This window comes from Aythya marila (genome assembly GCF_965140915.1).
Source record: "Aythya marila genome assembly, chromosome: 2".
NCBI classification, from domain to species: Eukaryota; Metazoa; Chordata; class Aves; order Anseriformes; family Anatidae; genus Aythya; species Aythya marila.
In genome coordinates this window covers 138,364,549-138,379,211 of record NC_139043.1, presented here as the reverse complement: position 1 = coordinate 138,379,211, position 14,663 = coordinate 138,364,549, and positions in this window count along the sequence as shown.

Genomic DNA, 14,663 nt, shown 5'->3' with positions numbered 1-14,663 from the left:
TACTACTTTGTGCTCTGCTTCTACTTAGTACGCAATATGAACTTTAACTTATTACATTGATGATTTATTTATTTATTTATTTATTTTAAGTTAACTAGACCCTTACTCTGAGATCTTTGTTAATTTCTCTTGTTTTCAAGATTGTTATCAAAGTGGCACTCCTGGACTTTAAGTGCCAGATCCAATATAGAATCCAGGTATGGCTGAGGCTTGCAGAGAAATCTGGAGACCAGCTGGTGCCACCCCTGCCCAAGCAGGGACACCCAGAGCAGTGTGCCCAGCACCACATCCAGGCAGCTTCTGAAGGTCTCAAAGGAGGAGACCCCACAGCCTCTGGGCAGCCTGTGCCAAGGCTCTGTCACCTGCACAGCACAGAAGGGCTCCTGGTGCTCAGGGGGAGCCTCCTCTGTGCCACTTTGTGCCCAGGGCCTCCTGTCCTGGCACTGGGCTCCACTGAAAAGAGCCTGGTACCATCTTCTTTGCACCTTATCTTCAGGTATTTATTGGCATTAATGAAATTCCCCCAAGCCATCTCTTCTCCAGGCTGAACAGGCCCAGCTCTCTCAGCGTCTTCTCATAGGAGAGACGCTGATGATAGGAGGTATGTCTTGCTACAGACCTTTTCCCAGGTCTCTGGTGCCTGGTGCTGCTGAAGACTGGTCATGTTAACAAAGACTTCTGTGAAGAAGACTTTCAGTACCTTAGGCTTTTCTATGTCTCGTGTAACTAGGTCCCCCATCTTCTTCAGCAGTTGACCAGTATATTCCCTCGTCTTCCTGTTGTCACCCATGTACATGTATTTATTAAAGACCTTCTAGTTGCCTTTGATATTCCTTGCCAGATTCAATTCTATTAGAGCTTGAGCTTTCCTAACCTCCTCCCTGCATACTTGGACAGCATGTCTGTATTCCTCCCAAACTGTTTTTTTGTTGCTAAATAAAACAGACCTGGGGAGTGAGACAAATAAATGAACTGCCATTCACCCATATTCCTTAATTGTTATCATACTTGTAGGTACAGTTTTGACCAAAAGTGACTAATTTTCTCTGAGACAAAACCTAGGCATGGTTTAGTGGATAGTCTGCACCCAGGACAATCCCAATAACCCACATGGTCAAGACTGCAGCAGATGATGAACATTTACCCATACATTCTTGTTTATTCCAACAGGCTTTGCCACCTCAAATACTCTTACACGTCTTCCCACCATCCTCCTTGGCATGCAATAAGCACTTACACCATTATACTATGAAGAAACAATACCACAGTAGTGGGCTTCAATGTTACTTGCAGACAATTTGAATAAAACAAAACAAAACAAAACAAAAACATACAAAACTTATCATTATCTTCCACTCTGCACAGCACAGAACTGAGAAGAGGCACAGACCTACTGCTAGGTGATGTAGATGTGTGTGGTCTGTGCTACTTGGCATCAAAGCTGGTAAGCTATTTCATAGACTTGAGGTATTGAATATGTAAGTGTAGCCTAAGAAATTTCAAGTCCTCTTGTGGCATAGTTTGGTCAGTAGAAATGCCTGAACTGAAATTCCTTCTGTAACAAGACACAGATTGCCTGACAGGTCATTCTCCATTTGGTCTTCATATATATATATATATATATATATGTATGTATGTATATATATATATATATGTATGTGTATATATATATATATATATATTTCTCCTCCCCCCCCCCCCCCAAGTGGGTCTGTAAACTCCTTAGTTTTTCTACTGTCAGAACATTTTACAAGATCCTCTTTTTATTTACTTTGTCAGAAAACAGTTTTATGTGAATGTTGGGCAGTGCAGGGCATTACTCTGATCGGAACCATATGGACAGTTTGGTTATTTTTCATTATATTTATTCTGACTCAATCTGGAATAGTGGCAGACCTATTTACCATTAACGTTAGATAAAAATATCTCTGTTTTCTGTTTCAATCAACCATTCAAGAGATGCCTAGCACAGGTGGCCTCTTTCTAAGACTGGAATAGAATTATTTGATATACTTGGAGATGATCTGGCATATTTTCCTGAAAGAGAGAGGCTGTCAGTAAAAAAGTTGCATCAGGTGGAAGTTTTGTTACATTGATGTCATGGCTTAACATAAATTTTTTGCTCTGATGGATGGTATTGTAAAAATGATGTTGTTAATTTCTCCTTTTTCTGTCTTCATAAAAGATGCTTCCTTTGCTATGAAGAAAAGCTGCCAGCCTCGCATATCTCTAAGCCCAGCTTAGAGAGCAGATCTCAGTTCTACCCATCTCATCTTCCTGTTTTAGCAGCTATTACCAAGTCTTCCATTTGCTTCATATAAAACTTTGCTTCTGACAGTGGCGTGTGTTAAAAACTCAGTAGACTGGGAACCAGCTTGTTCAGCTTATAACTGCTCAAAACTGAAAGGCACATTATGATATTGCTGAAAGCCTTTACCAGCAACCCTTAAAAGGAAGGAAATTGCAAGGTCATGACATCTGATGGACTTCTGGACTTCATAGAATCACAAAATGGCCAAGGTTGGAAGGGACCGCTGAAGATCATCTAGTTCAAGCCCCCTGCCAAGCAGGATCACCAAGAGCACATTGTGAAGGATGGCATTCAGGCAGGATTTGAATATCTTCAGAGAAGGAGACTCTACAACCTCTCTGGGCAACCTGTTCCAGTGCTCTGTCACCTCACAGTAAAGAAGTGCCCCCTCATATTGAGCCAGAACCTCCTGTGCTTCAGTTTGTGCCCATTGCCTCTCATCCTGTTTCTGGGCACAACTGAAAAGAGACCAGCTCCCTCCTCTTTACACCCTCCCCTCAGATATTTATACACATTGATTAAGTCTCCCCTCAGCTTTCTCTTTTCCAGGTTAAACAGGCCCAGTTCTCTCAGTCTGTCTTCGTAAGACAGGTACTCCAGTCCTCCAGGCATTTTTGTAGGCCTCCTCTGAACTTGTTCCAGTAACTCTATGTCCCTCTTGTACTGGGGAGCCCAGAACTGGACACAATACTGCAGGTGAGGCCTCACCAGGGCTGAGCAGAAGGGGAGGATCACCTCCCTTGGGCTGCCGGCAACACTATTCTAAATATGGCCCAGGATCCCATTGGCCTTCTTGGTCACAAGGGCACATTGCTGACTCATGGTCAGCCTGTTGTCCACCAGGACTCCCAGGTCTTTCTCTGCTGATCTGCTCTCCAGCATGACACTCCCCAGCCTTTACAGGTGTTTGGGGTTACTCTTCCCTAGGTGCAGGACCCTTCACTTGCCTTTGTTGAATTTCATGAAGTTACTCTTGGCCCATCAGTCCAGCCTGACAAGGTCCCTCTGAATGGCAGCACAGTCATCTGGGTTATCAGCCACTCCTCACAGATTTGGGTCATCAGCAAGCTTGCTTCGAGTGCACTCTGTTCCATTGTCCAGTCATTGATGAGTAAGATGAACAACACTGGGACCAGTACTGACCCCCAGGGGACAGCCCTAGCTACAGGCCTCCAACTAGAGGAGCCACTGAGCACCACACTCAGAGCTCTGCCATCCAGCCAGTTATCAATACACCTCACAGATTTCACACTTTATGACTGTCAGAAGGCCAATAGGCAATCCTCACTGCTCAAACCAAAACCAGGGTAGAGTGAAGCAATGATGACCATAAAAGGGAAACCCTTTGAATATCTAATCAAAAAGTTTGCTTCTATTTGCCATTGAAGAAATACAGCTGCCATTCATCTAAATGGTGAAAAGCTTAAAGGCTGCTTGACTCCTTGTTGACATTAGATGAGTAGGTAGCATCAGTTTCCAGAAATGCCTCTTTTTTCTCTCCAGTTGGCTGGAAGAATTCCCTTCTCTGTGATAAGAATTTTACTGCACTAGTCTGCAGTTTTTCCTGACTCCCATGAAGACTACTTTAAATGTGTGTTTAGAAACTGAATGTAACTGTCATGAGCAGGCTCCAACTGGTACAAAATGTACCTTCCCACCTTTCCTCTGGTTCTGGAAACAAAAGAAGTTTGTGCAAAAGTGACAGAATCACAGAATTGTTTTGGGTTTAGAAGGGACCTCAAAGATCCACTAGTTCCACCCCCCCTATCATAGGGAGGGACACCACCCACTAGATCAGGTTGCTCAGGGCTCCATCCAGCCTGGCCTTGAATACCTCCATGGGTGGGGGATCCACAGCTCCTCTGGGAAATCTGTGCCACTGCCTCACCACTCTCTGAGTGAAGAATTTCTTCCTAGCCTCTAATCTAAATCTCCCCTCTTTTAGTTTAAAACCACTCCCTCTTGTTCTGTTATTACGTGATTGAGCAAAGAGTCACGCTCCATATTTGTATAAGTCCATTATGGTAAATGACTTCCTCTTCCAATTTAAGGACTTCATTCTCATCATGAAGGTCTTGAAGGTAGTTATCAGAGAGGACAGGATTTGGTTTGGCAAATTCCATAAAATACCAAGTTGGGGATGAATTATTTTCCAGTGAAACCAATGCAACAGTGTTGCTTTGAAGACATTAAGTGGTGATAAAATCTGTTTGTCCTTAAGAAATAGGTAGTGTCTTTCCTTTTCTATGTACTTTACTGAATATATTTAACCTCACAAAATGATTTAGTTTCCAGGTTTCTACCGTGATTTCTCTTTCTTCCTGCTCCCCCAAACAAATCTTTTTTCAAGAATTGTTTACTTACCAAGGGAGGAAGTATTAATGGCTTTTGGAAGATCACCAATTTCTGCATTATTGCCAGTGATTTTATGGGGAATTTGAGCACATAATTAGATAAACTAAAGTATGAAATATTTGGTAGATAGGAATACAACCGTAGATGGTAAGTATTTTGATAACTGACCCAGAGGAGTATGAACAATTTCAGAAGTACTTAATGAAAAGGAGTAAATTAAATCACTGCTATTGCTGTTGGATTTCGATGCTGAAAAGAATAAAACAGTACTATAGGAAAAAAACTGAAGTACTTTAGAAGAGTCTAAAAGTAACATCATCAGCCCAGGTTAGGGATGTGCATATCGCTGCAGGTATATTATTGAGTGTTCAATAGGGTTAGTGAGGAATCAGATGAAGAATAACCCAAATCATTAGGGTTCTTGAGACCTGGGAAATTTTATTTTAAAAACAGCATTGCCATTACATAATTCATTGATAGATTTATCTGGAATACTGTATATGAAAATGGCCACCCTGTTGTAAAAGAAAAAAAAAAAAAGAATAATTCATAACAGAGAGTGGACCACAAATGTCTGATGAAATCACAAAACATTTGTCTATAAAAATGTTTATCAATAGAACATTAAAAGTCTATTTTGCTTACCATAGCCAGTCATGGTAACAGATAAAATAATCTAAAAAATGATACAAAAATATGTTTGTAGCTTCTTTTATCCCAGGTCTTAAAAATGCAAGCTATTTATAAAACAAACAAACAAACAAACAACAACAACAGTGTAACAAATTAAAATGCATGAAAGGTAATACTTTTCCACAAAATTCTTTGTTTTTTATTTTTATTTTATTTTATTTTTTTTCTTCACACAGAATGTTCCTAGCAACAACCCAGGAAAAGGAAGAGGAAAGTCAAGAAAATAAAATAAGACATTTGTATTAGAAGGATGTAATGTATTTAAAACAGTTCTAAAATGGGTAATAAGTATTAGGTCTCAATGATTGTCTGTTTCTACTACTAAACTCCCACTTACTCACTTTTTAATTTATTTTTTAAATTTATTTTTTATTTATTTTTATTTTTTTATTAATGTGAATTGTCTGACAATGGTACTGTTGAAAATAAATCTGATATAACGTAGAAATGTCTATGTTTTATACCACTGATAAGTATTTGGTAAACAATTATTGCTACAGATGGTGAAAAGAAAAATAAGAGATTGCTTTGGCAATGATGCTGGGTCAAATATTTCTCAATACAGATCCATCTGCTAAACCCATCTTAATAATGGATATGCAGTTTATGGTTAGCGATAAAGAAAGTGGACAAAACTGACACAGTAGGTTAATTTGAATATTTGGTGCAATATTCATAATTTTACCACCTCTTTTGTATTTTACATGCCAGTTTTGTCTTGCCCTAACTGAAACTGCAAACACATTGGGATGTCTTCATATATCACCTAGCACAATAATTGATCCTGATTGCCAAAATATAAACAGAAGTATTTGGAGAACTGAAGCATATCTGAATAATAATATTGACTTTGTCTCATATTATTGTATGTTAAAAGCAAAACTGAACTTTATCTATTACTAATACCATGATCAGATAAGGAATTTCCCCAGGCCCCTTAGCTATATCTGCAGATCCCATTGAGAGGGCAAGAAGAAAAACACCCCTAAATTATTTCTCACTGTTTAATAAAACTCTGAGCCAAATCTACTCATGTATGTTTCCAGGGGATACAAGTCTGCCAAGTCTTTTTACTTAAGTAAATTGTTCTGAAATGCTTGGTCTGTAAATAATCAAAGTGATGCTATAGTCCTGTCAGTCACTCTCAGTGAAACAAATGGGGTATTTTAATTACTACACATAACATTTTTTGTAACAACAAATCCCATCTTCCCTGCTCCCCTTCTGAGTTCTTCTCAGACCAGTTCAAACAAAACAAACAAACAAACAAAAAGGGATTTCCTACAGTTCTTTATTTGAAAGAAATAAAGGATATCAATCCAATAAACCTGTTATGCTACATTCCAGATGTGTAGCATTTAATGCACGATGGGATTGTGTAATGCAATTAAGGGAATTTGGTTGAGAGACCAGAAAAACAAAAAATTCAAAGTTAATGGTTTGACAATGTCCTTCTTTCTCCAAGTCATGCAAAATTCTGCTTCCCTCCACCCTTTCCTACAGGAGACAACTAAATAAGTGGGTAATTACCATAGGATAGCTACAGCAGGAATGAAATGGTGATGAGTTTTAAAGCCTTGATCAAGAATAGAAAACTCTTCTAGAGTTTTGGGTGGTTTTGGGGTGTTTGTAACAGAAGGAGAGGGAAAGGGAGAGGAAAGAGGAGGGAGAGGGAGGAGGGTGAGAGTGAAAAGGGAGAGGGAGGGGGGAGAGGGAGGGTGAGGGTAAGAGAAGGGGGAAGGGAAGGGGAAGGGGAGGGGAGGAGAGGGGAGGGCAGGGCAGGTCAGGTCAGGTCAGGGCAGGGCAGGGCAGGGCAGGGCAGGGAAGGGAAGGGAAGGGAAGGAGCTGCATATAGACTTGAAATCATCTCTCAAATAAACCTGAGGCATCACTTAATATTTACATGCAAGAAGTCATTTTGGTGTTCATTGTGTTACCACAACAAAAGATCCTGAATTTAGTCTATGAAAATACTTCAGCTTGTTTCTCAGTTCAGTGTTTAACTTTTTAATCTCTTAAGTCTTTTGAACATCTTCTTAGAATAGGACAGATGATACTAGTATACAGAACACAGTCTCCTGAGGTTCTATATTTTAGCCATAAGAGAACTGACAAATGGAGTTAAATCTTTGCACAAAAATATATTTCTACCTAGTGGTTATAAAAATGACTAGTATGCCACTGGGGCAAAATTTCATTGAAATTGATCAGACCATTAACTTTTGAAGTCATTTGAGCTAACAGTGTAGGTAAGGTGGCTGGGATTTGGTGACTTTATTACTTCAATGATGTCATCAATTATTACTTTGAAGAAGAGAGGGAACATAGCTTTTGTAAACTCCCAGGAGTGGAAATAAAACCCATTTTTATTGTAGGAGACACTAATGGCTTTTCATGGGCCAATTAATCTTTTTTATGGAAGTAGAACACTAAAGTCAAAATAATGACAAGACTTAAACATAATGCCATTCCTTATGACTCTTCAAATGGATTGTTAATACTTGAAGATACAGTCTGAAATCAACAAAGTAAAATGTATCAAAAAAGGGGATGTGTCTGTGAAGAAAAAACATGATCACTATCAAGTTATTTCTTTTTTTTTTTTTTCTTCTGTTTATGACAGAAATTGGTTTGCTTATTCAAATGGATAACAAAATAAATATAAGTTTATGAGGCAGCAAAATAGCTGAGCAAATCTCATTCCAGGATGAAGACTCGTTCTTATATCTAGGAAGTAACGAGTAAGTTGTTTTCAGGATTTGTGATGTTTTACCTAGATGGCTGTCTTCAACTGCATGCCACATTTCTAGAAAGATACAGATCAGGTGGGAAAAAAGAAAAAAAAAAAAAAAAGTAAAGGACAAGAATAAAAGCAGGTTTTGAAAACATGAACTGCCAGGAAAAGTTGAATGACTAGGGTATGTTTCATCTAAGAATCAGAAGATTGAGGAAGGAAGGCATAAGAGTCTTCCAGCACACAAATTTAGGTGCAAAAATGTAATCACTTGCCTACTGTTTGGCACTACATTCATGACAATGAATTTGCTTTCAACTGATATGTCAAACAGACATACTCTTTATATATTTTTTATTATTTTCATATATATTCATTATTCATCATTCTGTTTTGTTTGTTTGTTTTAGAACAATGAAAGTCACATGATCTGAGAAATTTATCTGTAATTTCAAAATCTTAATTTTCTTAGCTGTATTGCAAGGGCAAGACCACAAAACTTTCAATGTTGTTAAGAAGATATCTAACTTCCTCAAACATACAAGACATTCAGAAGTTGTAAAGTGAACTGTTTGTACATATAAACTTCCAAGGTTTTTAGCTCTGTATAAGATAAAGTCATTTTTCATCTCACTTTAAAGAGTGCTGACTTTGTGCTTAAGTTCACTTACTGTGAATATTTTCTAAATATTTATCATTATACATAATTCATGTAGGTTTTTAATTCATGTAGGTTGTTGCCTTTTCAGAATCTTCTGTTTGATTTCTGTTTGATTCTGCAATTTTATTTATTTATTTATTTATTTCTGAATGGAAAATTAAGGGAGATTTTAAATTCTGCTGAAAAAGGATGTTTTCGGTCTACACTAAAAGAAGGAAGACAGAATACTTCGAAATGCAAGCTGGTCTATTACCGTTGAAAAAATTCTCAGTTGGTGAACGAAATTTCTTGTAATAAATTCAATATCACAATACTTTATTTTAGGAAACAATTTTAAAAAGAGATACAACTTTAAGTGTTTTTTAGTTTAAAATAATGATTTTTGTATATTATTTATAATTTTATTTATTGAGAATAAGTATGCACATGTAATTTAGGGGGATTATTTTTTATTTATGATAAAATTCTGAATATACAGAGATTTTTTGGGGGGGCTGTTTGATGTTACAAATGAAATATAATTTCTATTTTGGATCAAAGATAAATTCATTATATCATGATAAAATTAATCATTTATATTTTGAAATAATATATCTATTCTTTATTGTGTAGCTGATATCTCATTTTAGTATATTTTTGCATTTGAGAAAGGCTGTAAGAGAAATGAATTACTATCAGAGGAGTAATACTGAATTGTCAGAGGAAACTGAGCTTTGCAGCTGAAAGTTCCTCCTGTGACTGGGATGGGAATACAGGAAGAGAACAAGGTGCCATAAATCACTGCACTCAGGTGGTGAGCAAGGAAGCAGTAAAGAGACTTGGCTATGCAAAACTTAATTGTCGCTCTTCATTGTGGAATCTTATCTCTGACTCCACAGCAAGTTTGGATGGCTTTAATTTTTCAAAACTAGCAGCAGACTAAGACCCTGTTAAAGCAAGAGTTGAAAATTCTTGTGCAACTCAACAACACGTTTGTATTCTGCTAGTATAACTGCAAAATGCAATGGACTGTATGTGAAAACTGCAGTATATTTGGACAAAGTAGTGAGACTGTGTAATTAGCTCCCAAAGGAAAAGAAGACTGATTTATGCAGTAAGAGACCGTTGACAGAATATATGCATTATGAAACATATCTTCTGAAATATCACTGAGCAGGAAGAGGGGATACAATGATAAAAATGCAGGTTAAATCTTAGCTCCTTGAACTGATGCAGTTCCACCATATATAACATCACATTTAATACCAGTAAAGACCTGTCTCTGTTGTATGAGAAATCTTTCTGTCCCTGCATATCCCCTGTATTTCTGCACTGTAGAAAGCAGAGTGACAAAAAAGTTCTGTGTAAAGCACCAAAACACAATATCTATTTTCATTTGTGAAAATGAAAGCTAACAATTTTTATTTTGTCTTTATAATCTTATTTTTGCTTTGCCTTCACTTAGCAATTTTCAAGTTAATACCACTTGTCTGAGTCAATTTCAATAGTAAAATCAAGATTTTAAGAGGAAAGTTGGATAGCAAACAATGGAGATTTTAGTAAAAGTAGATTAATATTAGCACAGAGTTTAAACTGTTATGGAAAATGATTTAGAAAAACTTGCAAAATTTTGAGTGTTTGTTGGAAACTTCTTTGGCCTGCTCTATTTTGAGAAATCACTCTGGTAGTCTTGAAACTATACTTATTCTCCTGGGAATTTTGATTAGGACAGAAGCACTCTGTCTTTGTTTCTCTATCTCTTCTGCTTCTAATCCCAACTGGAATCAGAGAGGACATAGCCTGAAAAACATGATAAGTATTTTTAATTTCAGCTTGGTGAGGATGCTTGAGTTAGATCTGTTCTTACTTTATCTTTAATGATCTGCTCGCCTGTTCTGAACTTTCTGAGAAACAAACAGGAATCTCTTTTGTGGTAAGCTTGTGGCCACTGAAGTGAATAAAGGAAAATTCTTTAGAAAGCAATGGTCTGCTGCTATTTCTGACAGGTCCCTATAAGGATCCTTTTCTCCTTCACTTTTGACAGTGCTTGCATTGTCTGTCATATCAATACAGGCTGTTTGAATTGATCTGAACTGTTGCCAAGGAAAGTTGTTGCAAAATAATGTGAACTCTCCATGTGGACAAGCCTAAACAAGCTTCTTCCTAAAGTGTACTAAGTTGAACTGTACAAAGGATCTCTTGTCAGGAATAAGATTTTCCATATTATTTAATTCCATGCTATTTCCCTGCGGTCTGCCTGGATGGCTTGCCCTTGCTACTTTCACTTCCACAAGGCTGAATCATCCCTAGCTAAATCTGTCTGTCTCTCATAGTTGTTCTGTACAATCTTCGCAGATTTATGAAAAGATTTTTTTTTCTTATCCAAATACTTTTTCTTTACTGAAAGGGTTGTGAGGCATTGGAACAGGCTGCCCAGGGAAGTGGTGGAGTCACCATCCCTGGAAGTCTTCAAAAGACGTTTAGATGTAGAGCTTAGGGATATGGTTTAGTGGGGACTGCTAGCGTTAGGTCAGAGGTTGGACTCGATGATCTTGAGGTCTCTTCCAACCTAGAAATTCTGTGATTCTGTGAAATATAGAAATATTAATGATTTCTGCCCAGTATTATTAGATCGCCCTGAGGATTTTAAAGTGGCTTACTAAAATTACTGCTTGAGATATTCTTCAAACATACATGTTAAACTTTGCAGAGTTATACAGTTGAGCTTGTGGTTTTTTAGATGTCTTAGGTCTTCTTCCAATGGCTGTCATTTACCCACTGGGCTCTTTTAGCAACTGCATCTTTGGGGACCAATTGGCTGTAAAGCAGCCTGGCAGAAAAGGACCTGAGGCCCTCCTGATATACACAAGCTTGAACATGAGCCAGCAGTGTGCCCTGGCTGCAAAGAAAGCTAATGGTATACTGGGGTGTGTAAGGCAAGCTATTGCCAGCAGGCCAAAGGAGGTGCTCAGCATTGGTGATGCCGCATCTGGAGTGCTGTGTCCAGTGCTGGGCTCTCCGGTACAAGCGACGCATGAGGCCACTGGAGAGAGTCCAATAAAGGGCCACAAAGGTGATTAATGGACTCTTCATAGGAACATCTGTCCTATGGGAAAGGCTGAGAGATCTGGGACTTCTTTGACCTAAAGAAGAGAAGGGTCATGGGGGAATCTCATCAATGTCTATAAATACCTGAAGGGAACGTGCAAAGAGTATGAAGCTAGGCTCTTTGCAGTGGTGCCCAGTGCCAGGACAAGAGGCACTGTACACAAAGTGGCACTAACTGGCACACAGGAGGCTCACTTCTAACACCAGGAGCACTTCTGTGCTGTTTGGTTAATGGAGCCCTGGCACAGACTGCCCAGGGACTGTGGGCTTCTGAATGTCCTTGGAGACATTCAGAAACCACCTGGATGTGGTGCTGGGCACCCTGCTCTAGGTGTCCCTGCTTGGGCAAGGGTGGCACCAGAAGGCTCCCAGAGGCCCCTGCCAGCCTCAGCTATTCTGTGATTCTCATATATCTAAATGTCACTTGAAATGGAGTTGTGTGAGACTATAAATGTCATGATACATAATTTAAACTTGATTTGGAGGGGAATATAAACTTTCGTATTGAGTGCCTTGGGTATTGCAAACCTAGTTGTTTTTGAATGTAGGACTAGATATATTGTAAAATTTTATTTGAACTAATAATGTGATAAGAACCTTCTGTTCACAGTTTGTTACAGTTCCTGGATGAAGAATATGAGATAGATACCTGAAAAGATAATAAAATGAAATTTATAATAGTTGGCTCAGCTTTTAATGATTGACATGATTTGGGCTCAGCTTGGTTTTAGAAAGTTCAGGTTTGCTCTGGAACTTGCTCTATTGCCTGTCCATACTTCATAGCATATGAAAACGATAACACACCATATGGTAGAACTTTATTTTATAACTATTTTTGACCTTTTTTTCAACTCCCAGTGTTTGCTTCAGGACAATTCCACCACTCTTTACCAAGACAGCAAGTACTGCAAGTTGGAACTGCACATTGCATGATGGTTGTTTCACCTTAGCGTGCATAAACTATTTACAGTGTGTTTATATAGAGATTATGGAAGCTCTGTGATATAGACCATTCACACATTATGAGCAGATTCTGATGTGTTTCAACCCCAGCAGTTCCTCAGTAGAAACAATACTACTAAAATCAGTGGGGCTCCTTTTGGAGTAGTTAAGTATGACTTAACATGAGGAAAGGCATTGGGATCTGGCCCTGTGTTTTCCATAGTATAGCTAACCATTATCTTTACAGATTCCTTTGTTCACTTTTTAGAAGTGATAGTGATCTCAGTACAACCATAACTGCAGTATAATGTGCAAGTAATGCTTCTTCCTAGCAACATTTTTTTTTGTTCATGTCAGGATCTAGACATTGCCCCTCCCTGAACCAAGCACAGAACAAGCTGCTCCTATTTTTTTCAGTGGAAAAATTAAAATTTCCATCACTTCAGCAGAAATGAATGAAGCACTGGGAGAGCAAAATCTTAATTGCATTTGCAGTTATTTATATTGTACTTTGGCCAATTTTTTATTAGTAATAAATATATATTAATTAATATGTATATATTAATTAATTCTATCATTTCAATTTCCCTCGATATCAGTACCTTAAAAATTTACTTTCCTCCCTTTCAAATTCAATTCTGAACAAATCCATTAAGATTTTAAATATGACAGTACTATTTGATGTTGTGTCTTTCCTTCTGAGTGGTTATTTCGTTAATATTTTAGTCAAAAATTAATAACTACTGATACCTACAACTACAGTCTGTGATGTGCTCTCAGTCTTCAGGGGGATTTGAGGAGGTATAAAACCTGGAGAACTTCCAACTCTAAAGCACACTCATTTATCAATCTGTTGTCTCACGCAGACAGAGATTTTGCCTGTTATCCAATTTAAACATTCATTTAGAATGAATCTAATTTTTTATGCCTTGCTAACCTCAGTACAGAGCTTGTGGTTAACTCCAGTAAGACAGCTGAAGCCAAGAAAGGGTATTCAACAAGAGAGAGCCAAAAACTTAATTAGATACCATCGTAGAAATGACCATGGCAAATTTCAAACACAAAACAAATGTACTGCTTTTTGTTGCCATGACACCAAGTTTTGTAGTAATGTGTTAAGGATGTCAATATTGCCTTTTAATGGAGTTTGGGGAATTCAAACAAAATGAAAGGCTAAAGGCTATTTTGTGTTTTTAATTTACCAATAGGAATAATGATTTGGCAAACAACTGTACTGTAAAATGAAAAATAGTCATATTAGGACAAATACCACATTGCAATGTCAGACCAATGCTGTTTTGTCATTAAATTAAGATAAATGCTGTACTTCAATGCCAAACTAACATTCACCACTTTTTCACCATAAGTAGGAAAGGCAACTGACCTTTGAGGTAAAAGTGACACATTATTCTCACCAAAGAAAAATAAAACATTGTCATTGTCACACCAAAATTGTTGGAGGAATAGAGCTAGAATGGTTACAAAATCTAGATAAAACAATAATTGTTGTTCAGTATTAGAATTTCTGCACATAACAAAATGACATTACCAAATTTGTAATTATTTTTTAATGAAAAAGCATTTATATATATATTTTTTTCCAGTAACCCTTTTAAAATATTATAAATATTATTTATTATTTATTTTAAGAATCTATTCATCTGCTTTGACCTTCATTTAATTTGACAGACACTCACTCCATGATGTACCATAATACCCTGCATTCCTAATATGTAGCAAAAATTATATAAATTTTTTGAGTCAAATGTGATTTTTTTTTTTTTTTTTTAACTCACAGCAGATTTTTAACAATCCCAGTCTGTGTTCTTAGATTTGAAAGGGAGATTCAGTCAAGACACAGAAATACAGCTTAGGTCCTG